The 15,275-nt window shown below is 35.5% G+C and overlaps 1 pseudogene; it reads left to right on the top strand.

The window, feature by feature from the left end:
• Positions 1 to 8,487: 8,487 nt before the first annotated feature.
• Positions 8,488 to 9,003, top strand: LOC101711981 (histone deacetylase complex subunit SAP18 pseudogene; annotated as a pseudogene).
• Positions 9,004 to 15,275: the final 6,272 nt, after the last annotated feature.

The raw sequence follows: 15,275 nt of genomic DNA, 5'->3' as shown, positions 1-15,275 counted from the left end.
TTCATTTTTGAGATAATTTGTTTAAATTGAGTAGAAAGTTAATTATATATTTATACCGACTAATAATATGAAAATAATTGTTACATTTTCTATTTTGTACATCCATTATACTTCGAGAAATTTAACAGTGATAACTTGGATTTTAGTGTATGTACTTAACATCATATACTTAAATGCTATAAACATAGCACTTTCAAGATCTGTGGTCATAGTCAAGTTATTTAATAGAGTACACCTGAGTTTCTTTCTTTATTTAAAATGATACAATTATAACAAAAATATTTTTCTCTAGTAGAAAATTTAATAAGAATTAAATAACATAAATGTTAAACTAGTGTATTTTTCCTTTTATGTATTTCTTCTCTCCTATTTTATATGTAAAGGGGGATGTATTGTGAGCCTCACAAAAGAAAAATTGTAGATAAAAGAAATCAGAGAAGGAATATGATCAAAGATATTTTTGTAGCAATTAAGGATCATGGGATAGAAACAAGGATGTAAAAAATAGAACATCTTTATAGGCTACATTTTAGCATTTTAACAAGAAAAGGGACACTTTGAATCTAAGTCAAAAATCACAAGGGAATATGGAGATGATGACTGGAAATATTCCAAGAGTCTTTAGTCAATTTGTTGAAAAGCTAATTGACAAGTCCCAGAAAATTTAGTTGTGTGTGAAATACAACCATTAATTCCAGATGATTATTTTTTGTGATGATTACTTTATTGCAATGTAGCAACAGCTTTGTGTCAAGCTTGTCTTTGTTTGTGTCATACTTCTCTCCTGTGAAGGGTGAAATCTTCCTGAACACTGATGAAGTGATTGCCCTTCCACTTTTTTGCAGGAGTCACAATTTTAATTCATGTGATTCAGATTTCTTCTCTTCTCAAAAGTACATTTCCGTAAGTCAAGTTTACAAACTAGAAATTTTAAAAATTATTTTTGCTCCACAAGTGCTTATGTATCATTTAGGAACCAGTCTTTTTATCTTTCTGAGTAAAAATGATTGATTCTGGTAACTTGAAAATTATTCTAACACTCAGAATGAAGTAACAATTTGAATTCTGTTAAATTCAATAATGTTCATTATCAAATAAACTTTCATACTAAAGATATGTTACATAGTCTGGAGTATCGTAGAGTCTATTTAATTTAGTGTGATCTATGGATACTTTTTCAACATTCCTAGTACATAGCAGGTATTAGAAGTTAAAGTTCTTTGTCATTTTTACTAATGAGGACTTTCAATTTCATTCAGGAACTTTGTCACTAAACATCTACTCTGTTTAATTTTTCTTTCTAAACTAAGGGATAGTATCCTTCTGGGAAATATTTTTAAAAGTTTTAAAATTATCATCAGCTACTTCCTAACTTCATAAAGTGAGAGGGGAAAAAGAATAGCAGTTGTGAATAGCAACAGTAATACAAAGACAGACGATTATGGAGAATAGATTCTCTCACCCTCATGCAAACATAGTAAACTTGTTTAATGAACTTTGAATTATTTTTAGAAAATAAATTTGATTATCAACAAAAAGTACTAGAATGAAATCCACTCACTTCATTATATTATCCACTCCTCTTTTGATCCAGCCTATTAAGACACTGTGAACTTTTATAGGTTAATATTTTCCTGGTCTCTTGAAAAATGACGTCAGGGAAATTCACAGAACTCACTGCCATCTCCCTCATAGGGGTATTGTGAAAATACCCATTAACATTTACAGGGTGCTTTGAGCCTTCAAAAGAAAGACATTACCTAAGAATAAAATAAATAACTTTAAAAGCAACATTTGAATAATTTAACTGCAAAAGGATCAAACACATATGCATTAAATTTATGTAAATACAAGAATAGAATTAACCAATGAAGTTCTTGGCCTGTACTGCTTTAGGTTTCATGAATTGGAAATACTTTAAACATGATTTGATAGATTCCATAAACCTAATTTGCAGATGTTTGCCAATCCTTGATGCTACAAATAAATATTCCTTTATGAGTATTCAAAAGAACTATTCATATTTCTAATAATGATCCCACAAGTTCTCAAGAGAACTTCATAATTTTTAAGATATTTATTTCAAATCAAAAGAAATTATTGGTTTGTTTTCATTAAATACTGATTGCAAAGATAATTCTTCCTTTTTATCCTTTCAATTGATATTTGATTACAGATAATTTTAGACTTTCTTACTGCCATTACACATGCAACAGATATTTATCAAAAAAATTTTGGAGTGTGAAATGCTGAAATAAGAAATTATAGGTTGGCTCAATATCAGTGGAATCAATGTCTAGCCTTCGAATCTCAAACATGACATTTAATGGGCCTCAGAAGGCTAGGAAAATAGATGAAAACAGTGATTACAAAGTCTGGGCAGAATCCATCATTAATGGGTCTTATGCAGAGACTTAATTTATGCTAACAGACCATCATGCTTTTTCATGGAAATTGTTTGTTCTTGCCAAAATTAACAAGGATAGTACAAAACTCAGATAAAAGATAAATTGTACTGTATTCTTAGTTTCTCTTTTTTAACACCACTCAAAATTACTTGATTGTATTTAAGAAATACAACTTTAGGATAATTAAGATTTCTGGTCTGAATCCACAAAAGTCAATTTGATTACAAATAATATATGTCATTCAGCTACTCCCATGTTGTGAGGTGTTATGATTTGTGTCTAGATGCCCCGCAAAGCCTCATGTGTCATAGATTAAGCTTTGTCAGAGGTGGCTAAATTTCGAGTGTGTGAGGCTGGGATTAAGAGTGTGTGATTACTAAATCAGTCCACTAATTTCTTTGGTACCGCTCTAATCCCAGTAGCCTAGATAGAGTACAAAAGAGGCAGAAAGAGGCAAAGGTCCCTTGCTTGTTGCATTGTTACCTTCTGTCCAACATGAACTGTTTCTCCTCTGCAATGCCTGTCTGCTGTGCCCCTCTGCCTTGTAGTCAGCCTATTATAGACTGAAACCTCTACAAACTGTGAGCTAAATAAACCTTTCCTTACTTAACTTGTGGGTGTGGGGTATTTTATCTCAGCAACAAGAAAAGTAACTAAGACACAGGCTTTTTATTCCTAAGGTCATTATATTGATAATTTTGATAACTTGTCTTTAAGCATTCACATAGATGATTTCATAATTAATAATAATCATAACAAGATGAAGGTGAGAAGTAAAAATAAATAATAAAAAAATATTACTAAGTACTAGCCACATCTCAAGCTCTAAGCTTTATGGACATTATCTTATTAAATCATGGCACCTGTATGTGGAAAAGTATTATTACTCTTTTCACAAATGGGAAAATTAGAACTAGTTTAAGAATGTACCGTAGTACCCAGCTCAGAGGAAAGGGCTTTTGGGCCGCTGTCCATACCACTATTCCAAGCCCAGGGGAAAGGGCTTTTGGGCCATCTTCTGTCCTGCCACTCCTGGCCCCTGTCTCACCTCTCCAAGCTCAGAGGAGGTGAGCCACATGGGCACCAACAGCACCCGTCCTGCCCCCCCAGTCAAAATGAGAACACATGTGACTAAATCTCAAAACCAGACTTCCAGATCACCTACAGCAACCCCAAAGGGAAATGAGATGGAACACTCTGATACTCAACCACCTGGACCCACTGAACTGGCAATAAAAGGGGATCTGGAAAAAATGAAATCAGAAATAATTTCTCAGGTTGAGATAAAGACCTTCTATTCCAATTTTCTGTAGAGTTTTTATTGTGAATGGCTGCTGGATTTTGTCAAATGCCTTCTGTGCATCTATCGAAATGATCATATGGTTTTTGTCCTTGACTCTGTTAATATAGTGTATTACATTTATTGATTTACAGATGTTGAACCATCCTTGCATCCCTGGGATAAATCCAACTTGGTCAGGGTGTAGGATGTTCTTTATGTCCCTCTTTATTCTGTTTGCCAGTATCTTGTTGAGCATTTTTGCATCTATGTTCATTAGGGAGATTTGTCTGTAGTTCTCTTTTTGGGTTGGGTCTTTACCTGGTTTTGGAATCAAAGTAACACTTGCTTCCAGGAAAGAATTTGGAAGCTTAACTTCCCTTTCAATTAAATCCATATGGAGATACCTCAAAGAACTAGGACTTGAGGTCCCATTTGACCCAGCTATTCCCCTACTGGGTATCTTCCTCAAAGAATTAAAAGAATCATACCACAGTGATATATATGTGGACCTATGTTTATAGCAGCACAATTTGTAATAGCTAAGGATTGGAAACAGTCCAAGTGCCCATCAACTGGAAACTGGATAAAGAAGATGTGGGTTTTTTTAATAAAATGGAGTACTACTCAGCCATAAAGAATGAGAAACTAGTCATTTATAGCTAAATGGATGCATATTGAGGCCATACTCTTAAGTAAAATGAATAGGACACACATGTGTAAATATAGAATAGTATCTCTAGTGTGAGAAACTGAAAGTGTAAATAAGGATGAAAATGATTAAAACAAATAATTCATAATTTGAAATAGGAAAAGATCCAAAGGTAGAGGAGTGGCAGGAGGGGAAGGGGAAAGGGAAGAAAGGAAAGGAAAAATTATGAGAAAGAAGAAATAAAGGAAACAAAATCTATGTAAATAGGGAAGGGTGGTGGGGGTGAAGGGTACATAGTTAATGGGGGAAAAATAAGAACTAAGATACATCATGTTCAAGTACAAACACCCAATGATAAATGTAAATGTATTGTATACCTAAAATGTACCAATTAATATATAAATTTTAAAAAAAGAAATAATTTCTCAGATAACAGGAGAAATTGTGCTCCTAGTGCAAGATATGATTAATAGATCTAGAGAGGAGCTAAGGAACATGATGGAGTCCCAACATAGGAAACAAATGGAATCCATAAAACAGATGCAAAAAGATTTCCAGGAGATGAAAAACTCCATTGAAAGTCTACATAGCAGAATAAGCCAATGTGAGGACAGAATTTCAGATATAGAAGATAAGATTGCAATTAATGACCAGAAAAAGAAAAATTGTTTCAAAATTATAAGGGAACACAAGAAATGAATCCAGCAGCTGCTAGACGAAGCAAAGAAGAATAACATAAGGCTGATTGGAGTCAATGAAGAAAGAAGAGAGAGTGCAGATGACATAAAAAACAGTTCACAGAAGTGATGGCAGAAAACTTCCCAAGCAGGGGAAAAGAACTTGGCATACAGATAAGTGAGGCATATAGGACTCCAAATAGCCTTGATCAAAAAAAATCTACACATAGGCATATAATTGTTAAGATTCCAGAACCTCAACAGAAGAACAAAGTTCTACAAGCAGTTAGAGAAAAGAAACAAATCATGTACAAAGGAAAGCCCATAAGAATCACAGCAGACTTCTCAACACAAAGCATCAAGGCAAGAAGAGCTTGGAGTGACATATTCCAAGCCCTAAAAGAAAACAGCCTCCAACCCAGATTGATGTACCCTGCAAAACTATCTTTCAAAATTGATAGAGAAATAAGATACTTTCATGACAAAGAGCACCTTAGGAACTTCGTGAATACCAAACCAGCACTCCAAAGAATTTTACATAATATCCTAGGAACAGACATTGAGGATCACAACCCCAGGAAGCAAAGCAGAATGAACCCATCTGGCATAACAAGAAATTAAATGTAAAGGGAGAGAACCCAACAAAAAGAAAAAGTCATGGCAGTGACAAGTCAATACATTTCAGTTATAACCATCAACATTAATGGTCTTAATTCACCAATCAAAAGAAATAGACTGGCAGAATGGGTCAAGAAGCAAAATCCAACAATATGCTGCATACAAGAAACACACTTAATTCAAAAGGAAACTCATAGACTGAAAGTTAAAGGGTTGAAAACGATACTCCATGTGATGGGAACATGAAAAAAAGCAGGACTAGCTATCCTCTTTGCAGATCAAGTAGATTTCAAACCAACACTGATTAAGAAAGATGAAGAAGGACACTACATCCTTGTAAAGGGAACAATCCAAGAGGAAGAGATGACAATCATAAATATCTATGCACCAGACACTAGTGTGCCCAAACAAATACTAACGGACATGAAAAGTCATATATGCATTAATACAATTGTAGCGAGGGACCTCAGCACCCCACTGTCACAAATAGATAGATGAGCTAGACAAAAAATAAGCAATGAAATACTAGAACTCAATGGAACTCTTGAACAAATGAACTTAACAGATGTGTACAGAGTCTTCCACCCCACAAAATCAGAATACACATTCTTCTCAGCTGCACATGGGTCATTCTCAAAAAGAGATCACATGCTCACACATAGAACATGTTTAAGTAAATGCAAAAGAATTGAAGTTATCCCCTCTATATTATCAGACCATAGTGCGATGAAACTGGAGATCCATAGCAAAAGAAACTCAAAAAATTTCATAAACACGTAGAAATTGAACAACACACTTCTGAATAACCAATGGGTCACAGAAGAAATTAAAGAAGAAATTAGACAGTTCCCACAATTAAATGACAATGACAGTACAACATATCGGAATCTATGAGACACAATGAAAGCAGTCTTACGAGGGAAATTCATAGCAGTGAATATGCATATTAGGAAAACAGAGCGAACCCAATTAAACAACCTGATGCTGCACCTCAAGCTCCTAGAAAAAGAAGAGCAGGACAACCCCAGAGCTCACACAAGGGAGGAAATTATAAAGATCAGAGGAGAAATCAATGCAATGGAGACTAAGAGAATGATACAAAATATCAATGAAGCCAAGAGTTGGTTCTTCAAAAGAATCAACAAAATTGACAAACCCTTAGCCAACCTTGTCAGAAAAAGGAAAGAAAAGGTCCAAATCCATGCAATTAGGAATGAAAAGGGTGAAATGACAACAGACCCAGCAGAAATCCAGAGGATCATCAATACCTATGTCTAGAACCTATACACCAATGAGATGGAAAACACAGAAGAAATGGACAGATTCCTAGCTACATAGGAATTACCAAAATTGAATGAAGAAGACCTAAAAATTCTAAACAACCCAATATCAACCAATGAAATTGAAAATGTAATTAAAAACTTATTAACTAAGAAAAGCCCGGGTCTTGATGGCTTCACTACTGAATTCTACAAGACATTTAGAGAGGAATTACTGCCACTACTGTTTAAACTCATCAATGAAATTGAAAGGGAAGCAATACTCCCAAATTCATTCCTGGAAGCAAGCATCACCTTGGTTCCCAAAGCAGAGAAATCCCATCTGAAAAGGAGAACTACAGGCCAATCTCACAAATGAACATAGATGCAAAAATCCTTAATAAGATACTGGCAAATAGAATGCAGAAGATCATCAAGAAGATCATGTACCCTGATCAAGTGGGATTCATCCCAGGGATAATACACTATATCAATAGCACCAAGGAAAAAAACCATATGATTATCTCCATAGATGCAGAAAAAGCATTTGACAAAATCCAACATGCATTTATGATAAAAAGCCTAAAAAAATTGGAATAGATGGTCTCTTCCTCAAACTGATTAAAGCCTTCTATGAAAAATCAACAGCCAATATCATACTAAATGGTCAAAAACTGAAATCATTCACTCTAAAATCAGGAACAAGACAAGGATGTCCACTATCACCACTCTTGTTCAATATAGTTTTGGAAACATTAGCCATGGCAATTAGACAAGAGAAAGAAATAAAATGAATAAAGATAGGAAATGAAGAAGTCAAATTGTCATTATTTGCAGATGACATGATACTGTATATAGAAGACCCCAAGAACTCCACCAAAAGTCTTCTAGACTTAATAACCAAATTCAGTCAAGTAGCTGGTTACAAGGTTAACACACAAAAATCAATAGCTTTCCTCTACACCAATGACAGACTCACTGAGAGAGAAATAGGGCAAATAATTCCTTTCACAATAGCATCCAAAAAACTGAAATACCTAGGAATCAACCTAATGAAAGAAATCAAAGACCTCTTCTCTGAAAACTATAGCACTCTTAAAAGAGAGATTGAAGATGATATCAGAACATGGACAGACATCCCCTGCTCCTGGGTAGGAAGGATTAATATAGTGAAAATGGCCATACTTTCAAAACTGCAATCTAGATTAATGCAATTCCAATTGAGATCCCAACAGAAGACTTCACGGACCTTGAAAAAACAATCCAAAAATTCATTTGGAACAAGAAGAAACCCAGAATAGCAAAAGCAACTCTAGGTAACAGAGACATGGCCGGGTGTATCACAATCCCCAACCTGCAACTCTACTACAAAGCTACTGTGATAAAAACAGCATGGTACTGGCAAAAAACAGACCTGAGGACCAGTGGAACAGATTAGAAGATGCAGAAACAACGCCAGACACACTCAGCCATCTTATCTTCAATAACAGAGCCAGACACTCTCACTGGAGGAAAGATAGCCTCTTTAATAAATGGTGCTGGAAAAATTGGGTTTCAGCTTGCCAAAGATTAAAACTAGACTGACTCTGTGCTCATGCTTGTGGCCAGGGTCGGAGGTCAAGAGGAGCGTCTGGCAGCCATAAGGAAGAAGATGGCAGTCGAGTCGCACGTTACCCAGGAGGAAATTAAGGAGCCAGAGAAGCCAATGGACCACGAGAAGACATGTCCACTGCTGCTGCGGGTCTTCACCACCAACAATGGCCGCCACCACCGCATGGATGAGTTCTCCCGTGGCAACGTCCTATCCAGCGAGCTGCACATCTACACCTGGATGGATGCAACTTTGAAAGAACTGACTAGTTTGGTGAAAGATGTCTACCCAGAAGCTAGAAAGAAGGGTACACACTTCAGTTTTGCAATTGTTTTTATGGGTCTTAAAAGACCTGGCTACCGAGTTAAGGAGATTGGCAGCACCATGTCTGGTAGAAAGGGGATGGATGATTCCATGACTCTGCAGTCACAGAAGTTCCAAATGGGTGATTACCTGGACATTGCAATTACCCCTCCAAATCGAGCACCGCCTTCTTCAGGGCGTATGAGACCATGTTAAATATTATTTACGCTCCCAAATTTATTTTTCACTCAGCTATGTAAAATAAACTTATACTTTTTTCCTCCCCTCATTTTTGCCATTAAGCCTTTAAATTCTAAAATAATTGTAATGCATCTATTTAGGAGTTAGATTTGGTGTACTGTGGTATGAATATTAATTAGAAAGTCTGTGTTTCAAGCTTTTCTGTGAAATACGAAGGAAAGTGCTCTTAGCCTTCTGTGAAAAACTGTAAAGTGTATGTGTGCAATCAGCCTGAGTGTGATAGTTCATGGAAGCATGGGACAGACTTACAGCTCATTTGGGGGGGGGGTTATACTAAGTAGAGAGTATTTTAAGCCCCAGAGGGGCAGAACAAGAAAGCCATGGGACTACATGAAATTGAGCACAAATTTGTGGTGTAGTTAGAAAAAAAGACCTGTGAAAATGAGGCAGGTTTTTTTTTTGCTTTGTTTTTATTTTCCAGTGCTTGTGATCAAACCCAGGGCTTCATGCAGGGCTAAGCAATTGCTTCACCACTGAGCTACAGCCCCAGCAGAGGTTTTTTAGAGTAATATGAGCCAAGGCAGGTTGGAGAATCCATTCAGTTGGAAGAGATTGGTCTGCCTTGATCAGGGTGCAGGGGTTAGAAAAAAGAACAATACTACAGTGAGGGCCCTGGTTTTTACAAATGAAGGAAAGGGGCATTTTAAAAGCAGAAACCAATACAGAAGAAACAAGGGGTGGAGCTCAGGGTAAGGCTGGGAAGATATACCTTTTAAAACCTGAAGATGGGAGCTGGGGTGAATGGAATCTCACATAACCTGTTATGTGGTGGGCACTGGTGTGTATTTGATCTGAGAGGCAGTGTAGTATGGTGATTAAGACCAATAGAACAAAACATTTAAATCTTGACTGTTAGTTGCTCTGTAGCCTAGGACACATTGCTTGAATCAAGCTTTTTGTTGTTTATTTTTTTAGAAATAGAAATACTAGCCTGTAGAATTGTTCCTTAAGTATTTGTAAAGGTATATAGTGCCTGCAGATATGAAAGAAATTAGAGATAGGCCTGGAACCTATATCTGGTGGCTCTGTGATGCTGTAGTTGACCCCACACAATCTTCAGATTGTTTATTCATTCAGACTAGATAGACTTGAGTTTTAGATATAAAATTCTTGATTTTTTTGGAGAATAGCAATGATTACCTTCCCATTTGTTGGGGTGGGGGGGATACAACTATGTACCTCTAGTGGGTAGGAACTAAGAAAAGGCCAGTCTTCATACGCTATAAACTTCTGCAAAGGTTCTCATATAATCCCAGATTATTCTCCCATGTAAAGTAGTTTGGTTGGTTTGCCCAGTTCTAATTTGCTTGGTTCCAATTGAAATTTTTCCTTTACAGATAGATTTCAGTTTCCCACCAAAAGCACGGTTAAAGAAGGATTTAGATAATAACTGAGCTGTTTCCTCAAACATTAAATGGTCATCACAACAACATTTTCCTTAGTGCTTTCATATCTGCCCCGGCTGCCTCACTGTGGGCATTGAAACTGAATTACAGCATATGACACTGCCTCTGTCTTCTCAGCTTTCCCCCAGCAAAACTGGAACTGTTATGTATGCCCAAACTCTAATCACTGACTCAGGTAATGTTTCATGTATCAGCTGTATATATGTTTTGCACATGTGTGTGAGTGGGGTAGAAATCTATTAAACTGTTAAACTAGGTTTAAAATTCTCTAAAGTTCAAACTGTTACTCTTTAATAAAAAACTGAACTTGGCCTACCTCTTTGCATTAAAAAAAAAAAAAAACTAGACCTATATCTCTCACCATGCACTAAACTAAAATCAAAATGGATTAAAGATCTAAATATTAAAATAGAAACTCTGAACCAGTTGGAACAGAGGTTAGGTAGAACTCTTGAAGACATCGGTGTAGGAAAAGATTTTATGAACAAAACCTCAGTTGCCCATGAACTAGCACAATCAACAAGTGGGATCTCTTTGTATTAAAAAGCTTCTGCACAGCAAGAGAAACCACCAGCAGTGTGAAGAGACAACTCACAATGTGGGAAACAATCTTCACCTGCTTTTCCTCAGACAAAGGTCTACTATCTCGAATCTATAAAGAACTTAAAAAGATCAGACCTCTCAAATTTAAAGACCCAATCTGAAAATGGGTATCTGAAATGAACAGACATTTCTCACACAAAGAAGTAGAAATAGCAAATAAATACATGAAAAAATGTTCAACATCACTGGTCATTCGAGAGATGCAAATGAAAACAAAGCTGAGATTCCACCTCACTCCAGAAAGAATGGCTGCTATCATGAAATCAACCAATAACAAATGCTGGCAGGGCTGTGGGGAAAGAGGAATCCTGCTCCACTCACTGCTGGTGGGAGTGTAGACTGGTGCAACCACTGTGGAAATCAGTATGGAGATACCTCAAAGAACGAGGACTGGAAGTCCCATTTGACCCCGCTATTCCACTGCTGGGGAATGTTCCCCAAAGAATTAAAAGAATCATACTGCAGTCATATATGTGCACCCATGTTCATAGCAGCACAGTTTATGACACCTAAAACTTGGAAACAGCCCAAATGGCCATCAACTGGAGACTGGATAAAGAAAATGTTTTTTTTTTTTTTTTTTTTAAATAAAATGGAGTACTACTCAGTCATAAAATTGAGAAATTAGAGACATTTATAGCTAAATGGATGCACATTGAGGTCATATTTTTAAGTGAAATAAATAGGACACACATGTATAAATACCAAATAGTTTCTCTGGTTTGAGAAACTGAAAGTGTAAATAAAGACTAAAATGTATAATAGATAATGTGAAATAGGAAGAAAAGGGGCAAAGGGGAAGGAAGTGGGAGGGGTAGGGGAAAGGAAAGAAGGGAATGGAATTAATATGAGAAAATGGAAAAATAGGCACAAAATCTTTGTAAATAGGGAGGAATGGAGGGGTTGAAGGGAGGGCTGGGCAAGGGGGAAAAATAAAAACCAAGAGAGATGATGTAAAAGTGCAAATTTCCAATGATGAATGTCATTATATTGTATACCTAAAATGTACCAATGATTGATTAGAATGAATAATTGATAATGCAAAATAGGAAGAAAAAGTCCAAAGGGGTAGGGGTAGTGGGAGGGGCAGGGGAAAGGAAAGAAGGGAAAGGAAAAATGATGAGACATGGAAGAAATGGAAATAAAGTCTTTGTAAATAGGGAAGGGTGGAGGGGGTGAAGGGAGGGCTAGGAATGGGGAAAAAATAAGAACCAAGATGCATCATGTAAAGGTACAATTCCCAATGAGAAATGTAATTGTGATGTATACCTAAAATGTACCAATAAAAGAATTTAAGAAAAAAAAAGAATATTCAGTAGTCAGGAGACAAACTTTGAATGCAAAACTGAATCTAATGCAGCTCCAAATCTAATGTTATTTCTCTTATATTCTACTACATCCCAGGACAATCTATTTCAATAGCTTGTCATAGTAGTTACCACAAATGCAAAGATTTTCCTGGAAGTTATTTTGGTAGCAGCTGTATAAATTGTCGATGTTAGGTCCTCTGCAAAGACATTCCAGCACAAAGAAGCCACTCACACATTTTTACTGAGAAACCTGTTGAAAACTAGGAGTGACTTAATTTCAGTGTGACAGGGATACACAAGTTTGGCCTCAATTGTGTACAGTTTTTCTAGATTTAGGGAGATGCTCAGCATTTATATTAAGTTTACTTATTTCTTTGGAATATAGTAGCAAAAGTAGAAGGGAATGAATAAAGCAATTATAAATCTGAAAATTATTTGTAACAATAACATTTACATAAAATACCAATAAGAATGAACTAATTTTCGACACACAACAACAAATTTCTGCCTGCATGTATTTCCATTCTACTCTACCTTCAAGATGGAATTCACAAAAGGATGACTTCAGTGACATGCAACCAAGACAATCTTTGATTAGGTTAAGGCTTTAAAGTGAGGAGTAAAAAAAAAAAATTAAAAACTGAAGTAAGTCCACTTAGGAATCACTTTTCACATGAAATACAGCAGTTATACTTATCCATGGTTTTGCTTTCCAACATTTCAGTTACCTGGAATCAACCACAGACCAAAAATATTAAATGGAAAAATCTCATAAATAAACATGATTTAAATTCTATATCATTCTAAGTAGTGTAAAAATTCTCCACAAAACTGTTCCATGGGACCTAAGATTGAATCTTCCCTGTGTCTAATGTATCCACACTGTATAAGCTACCCACTCATCAGTTACAAGTCATTTCGATTTTCAAATCCACTGTGTCACGTCAGAGTGCTTGTGTTCCAGTAGCCCTTATGTGGTAGCCTACCACTATGTCATATACCCCTACCTCATTCACTTCACTTCTTTTATCAGGTAGGCAGGAATCATCCCCGATCTTCCCAAGAAGGGTTAAGTATTTATGACGAGATATTTCAAGAAAGAAAGAGAAAGACTATATTCATGTAACTTTTATCACAGTACATTGTTACAATTGTTCTATTTTATTATTAGTTACTCTTAATCTCTTATTGTGCCTCATTCATTAGACTTTCTAATAGATATGTATATATAGGAAAAGGCATGTCATACATAAGATTTGGTACAATCTGCAGTTCCAGACACCCAGTGGAAATCTGGAAACATACCTCCCGTGGGTAAGAGGGGCTAGTATATTCTCATTTAATCTTCTGATAGTTCTTTATCCTGTGTTGTTGAGGAAAAGGCCAAGTAAGACATTGTCTTAAAAAGTATCTCCTCATTTATTGTGCATATAGTACACTTCATTACTTTGATAAATATAATAACACTGTATTTCATCTTTCACTGAAAGGTTACTATATTTCACTGAAGAGAAAATAGACTGTCAATTTAATAAACCTGCTATTAATCAGCTGGAGAGTGGCAGATCCTTGATGCCAGTCCTTGTGAATTTGGTTCCCAAACTGTGCTCTTGACATCTGTACTAACACTAGTTAATGTATATTAAATTCTAACCAAGGATTTAATTTAATGTGGAAAAGGCTGTTCATACCAAACCAAAAAGGAATAAAAAAATCCAATGTGTGTGTCTCCTGGTGAGTATCTTCTAGGGCTTTTGAAATGGTACATTGCAGGATAAAATTCAGGGCTCATATTTGCTGATCTTTTGTATTATGATTATAGTGGCAATTATTATTCCTAATTTAGAGATGAGAAGACTGAGGACTTGAAAATTCTCATCACCCATCTTCCTCAATTTGAGACATCAACAAAACCTTTATCTTTTTATTTTCTTTGATGGAATACTCAATTATTTGTCACTTGATATTTATCTTCTACTACTCATTTCTGATTGGGGAAGAAGTGTTAAGATATCGTCTTTCCCTTTTTTCTTTGAAAGTAAGCAAGGAGTCATTTCTCACCTGCAAAGTTGATAAAACAAATAAAGAAAGCTAGAAATTTCCATTGAAACTTTAATAGTCTTCCAATTGATGGCTCTTAATTTCTGAAACAAAAATTTGTGCTTCACGGTTTATGATTATTTTCAGTTAACTCTTTATTTTGGTATTTTAATTGTTTCCTATCTATAACATCATTGAGTAAATAGATGAGGATATAATTACTATATATTTATGTACAGCTTGTACATCAGAAGAGAGAAGACCTAAAGAATACAAAAGTATTTTTAAACTATCCTAAGTAGTCCTCAGGCAAAAAATGCAGATTTCAAAATTTTCTTCTCATATTACATAGTGATATAAAAGATGTGCAGGAAAGAGACTTCATATAAATGTAAAAATTCCTGAAAAGTTTGGGAATCCATAGAAACATTTTCCAAATAAGATCAAGATTTAAAAAAGAAAAACCAATAGATTGAAATAGAAAAGTTATATAATAGGAAAGTATTTAGGGTAGGACTTTGAAACAGTAAGTTATAATGTAATGGAAAAAATCAATAAGAATTCTCCAGTTAAAGAAATAATGGGGAAGAGAATAAAAACCACTCCACATTGTTATTCAAGTGCAAGGCGGATGAAAGAGTAGAAAGCATTAATTTGATTAAGGAAATATTTCCCTGGTTAATACATTGGACATTGATTGGGATCACGCACTTATTCATTCACTCAATACTGTTTCAGTGTGCCTTTGGGTCAGGTATTTTTCTAGGTGGTATGGAGACAGCATTGAACATACAAGAGGAAACTCTTGGTCCCTATGTCAGAAGACATATCTTAAGGCTGAAGCATATGAGATATGAGATATGGAAAT

This window comes from Heterocephalus glaber, unplaced genomic scaffold (genome assembly GCF_053883595.1).
Source record: "Heterocephalus glaber isolate CG9 unplaced genomic scaffold, H.glaber_assembly_v1.0 deba00001442, whole genome shotgun sequence".
Classification (NCBI taxonomy): domain Eukaryota; kingdom Metazoa; phylum Chordata; class Mammalia; order Rodentia; family Bathyergidae; genus Heterocephalus; species Heterocephalus glaber.
This window is presented reverse-complemented; position numbering and strand designations above follow the sequence as displayed.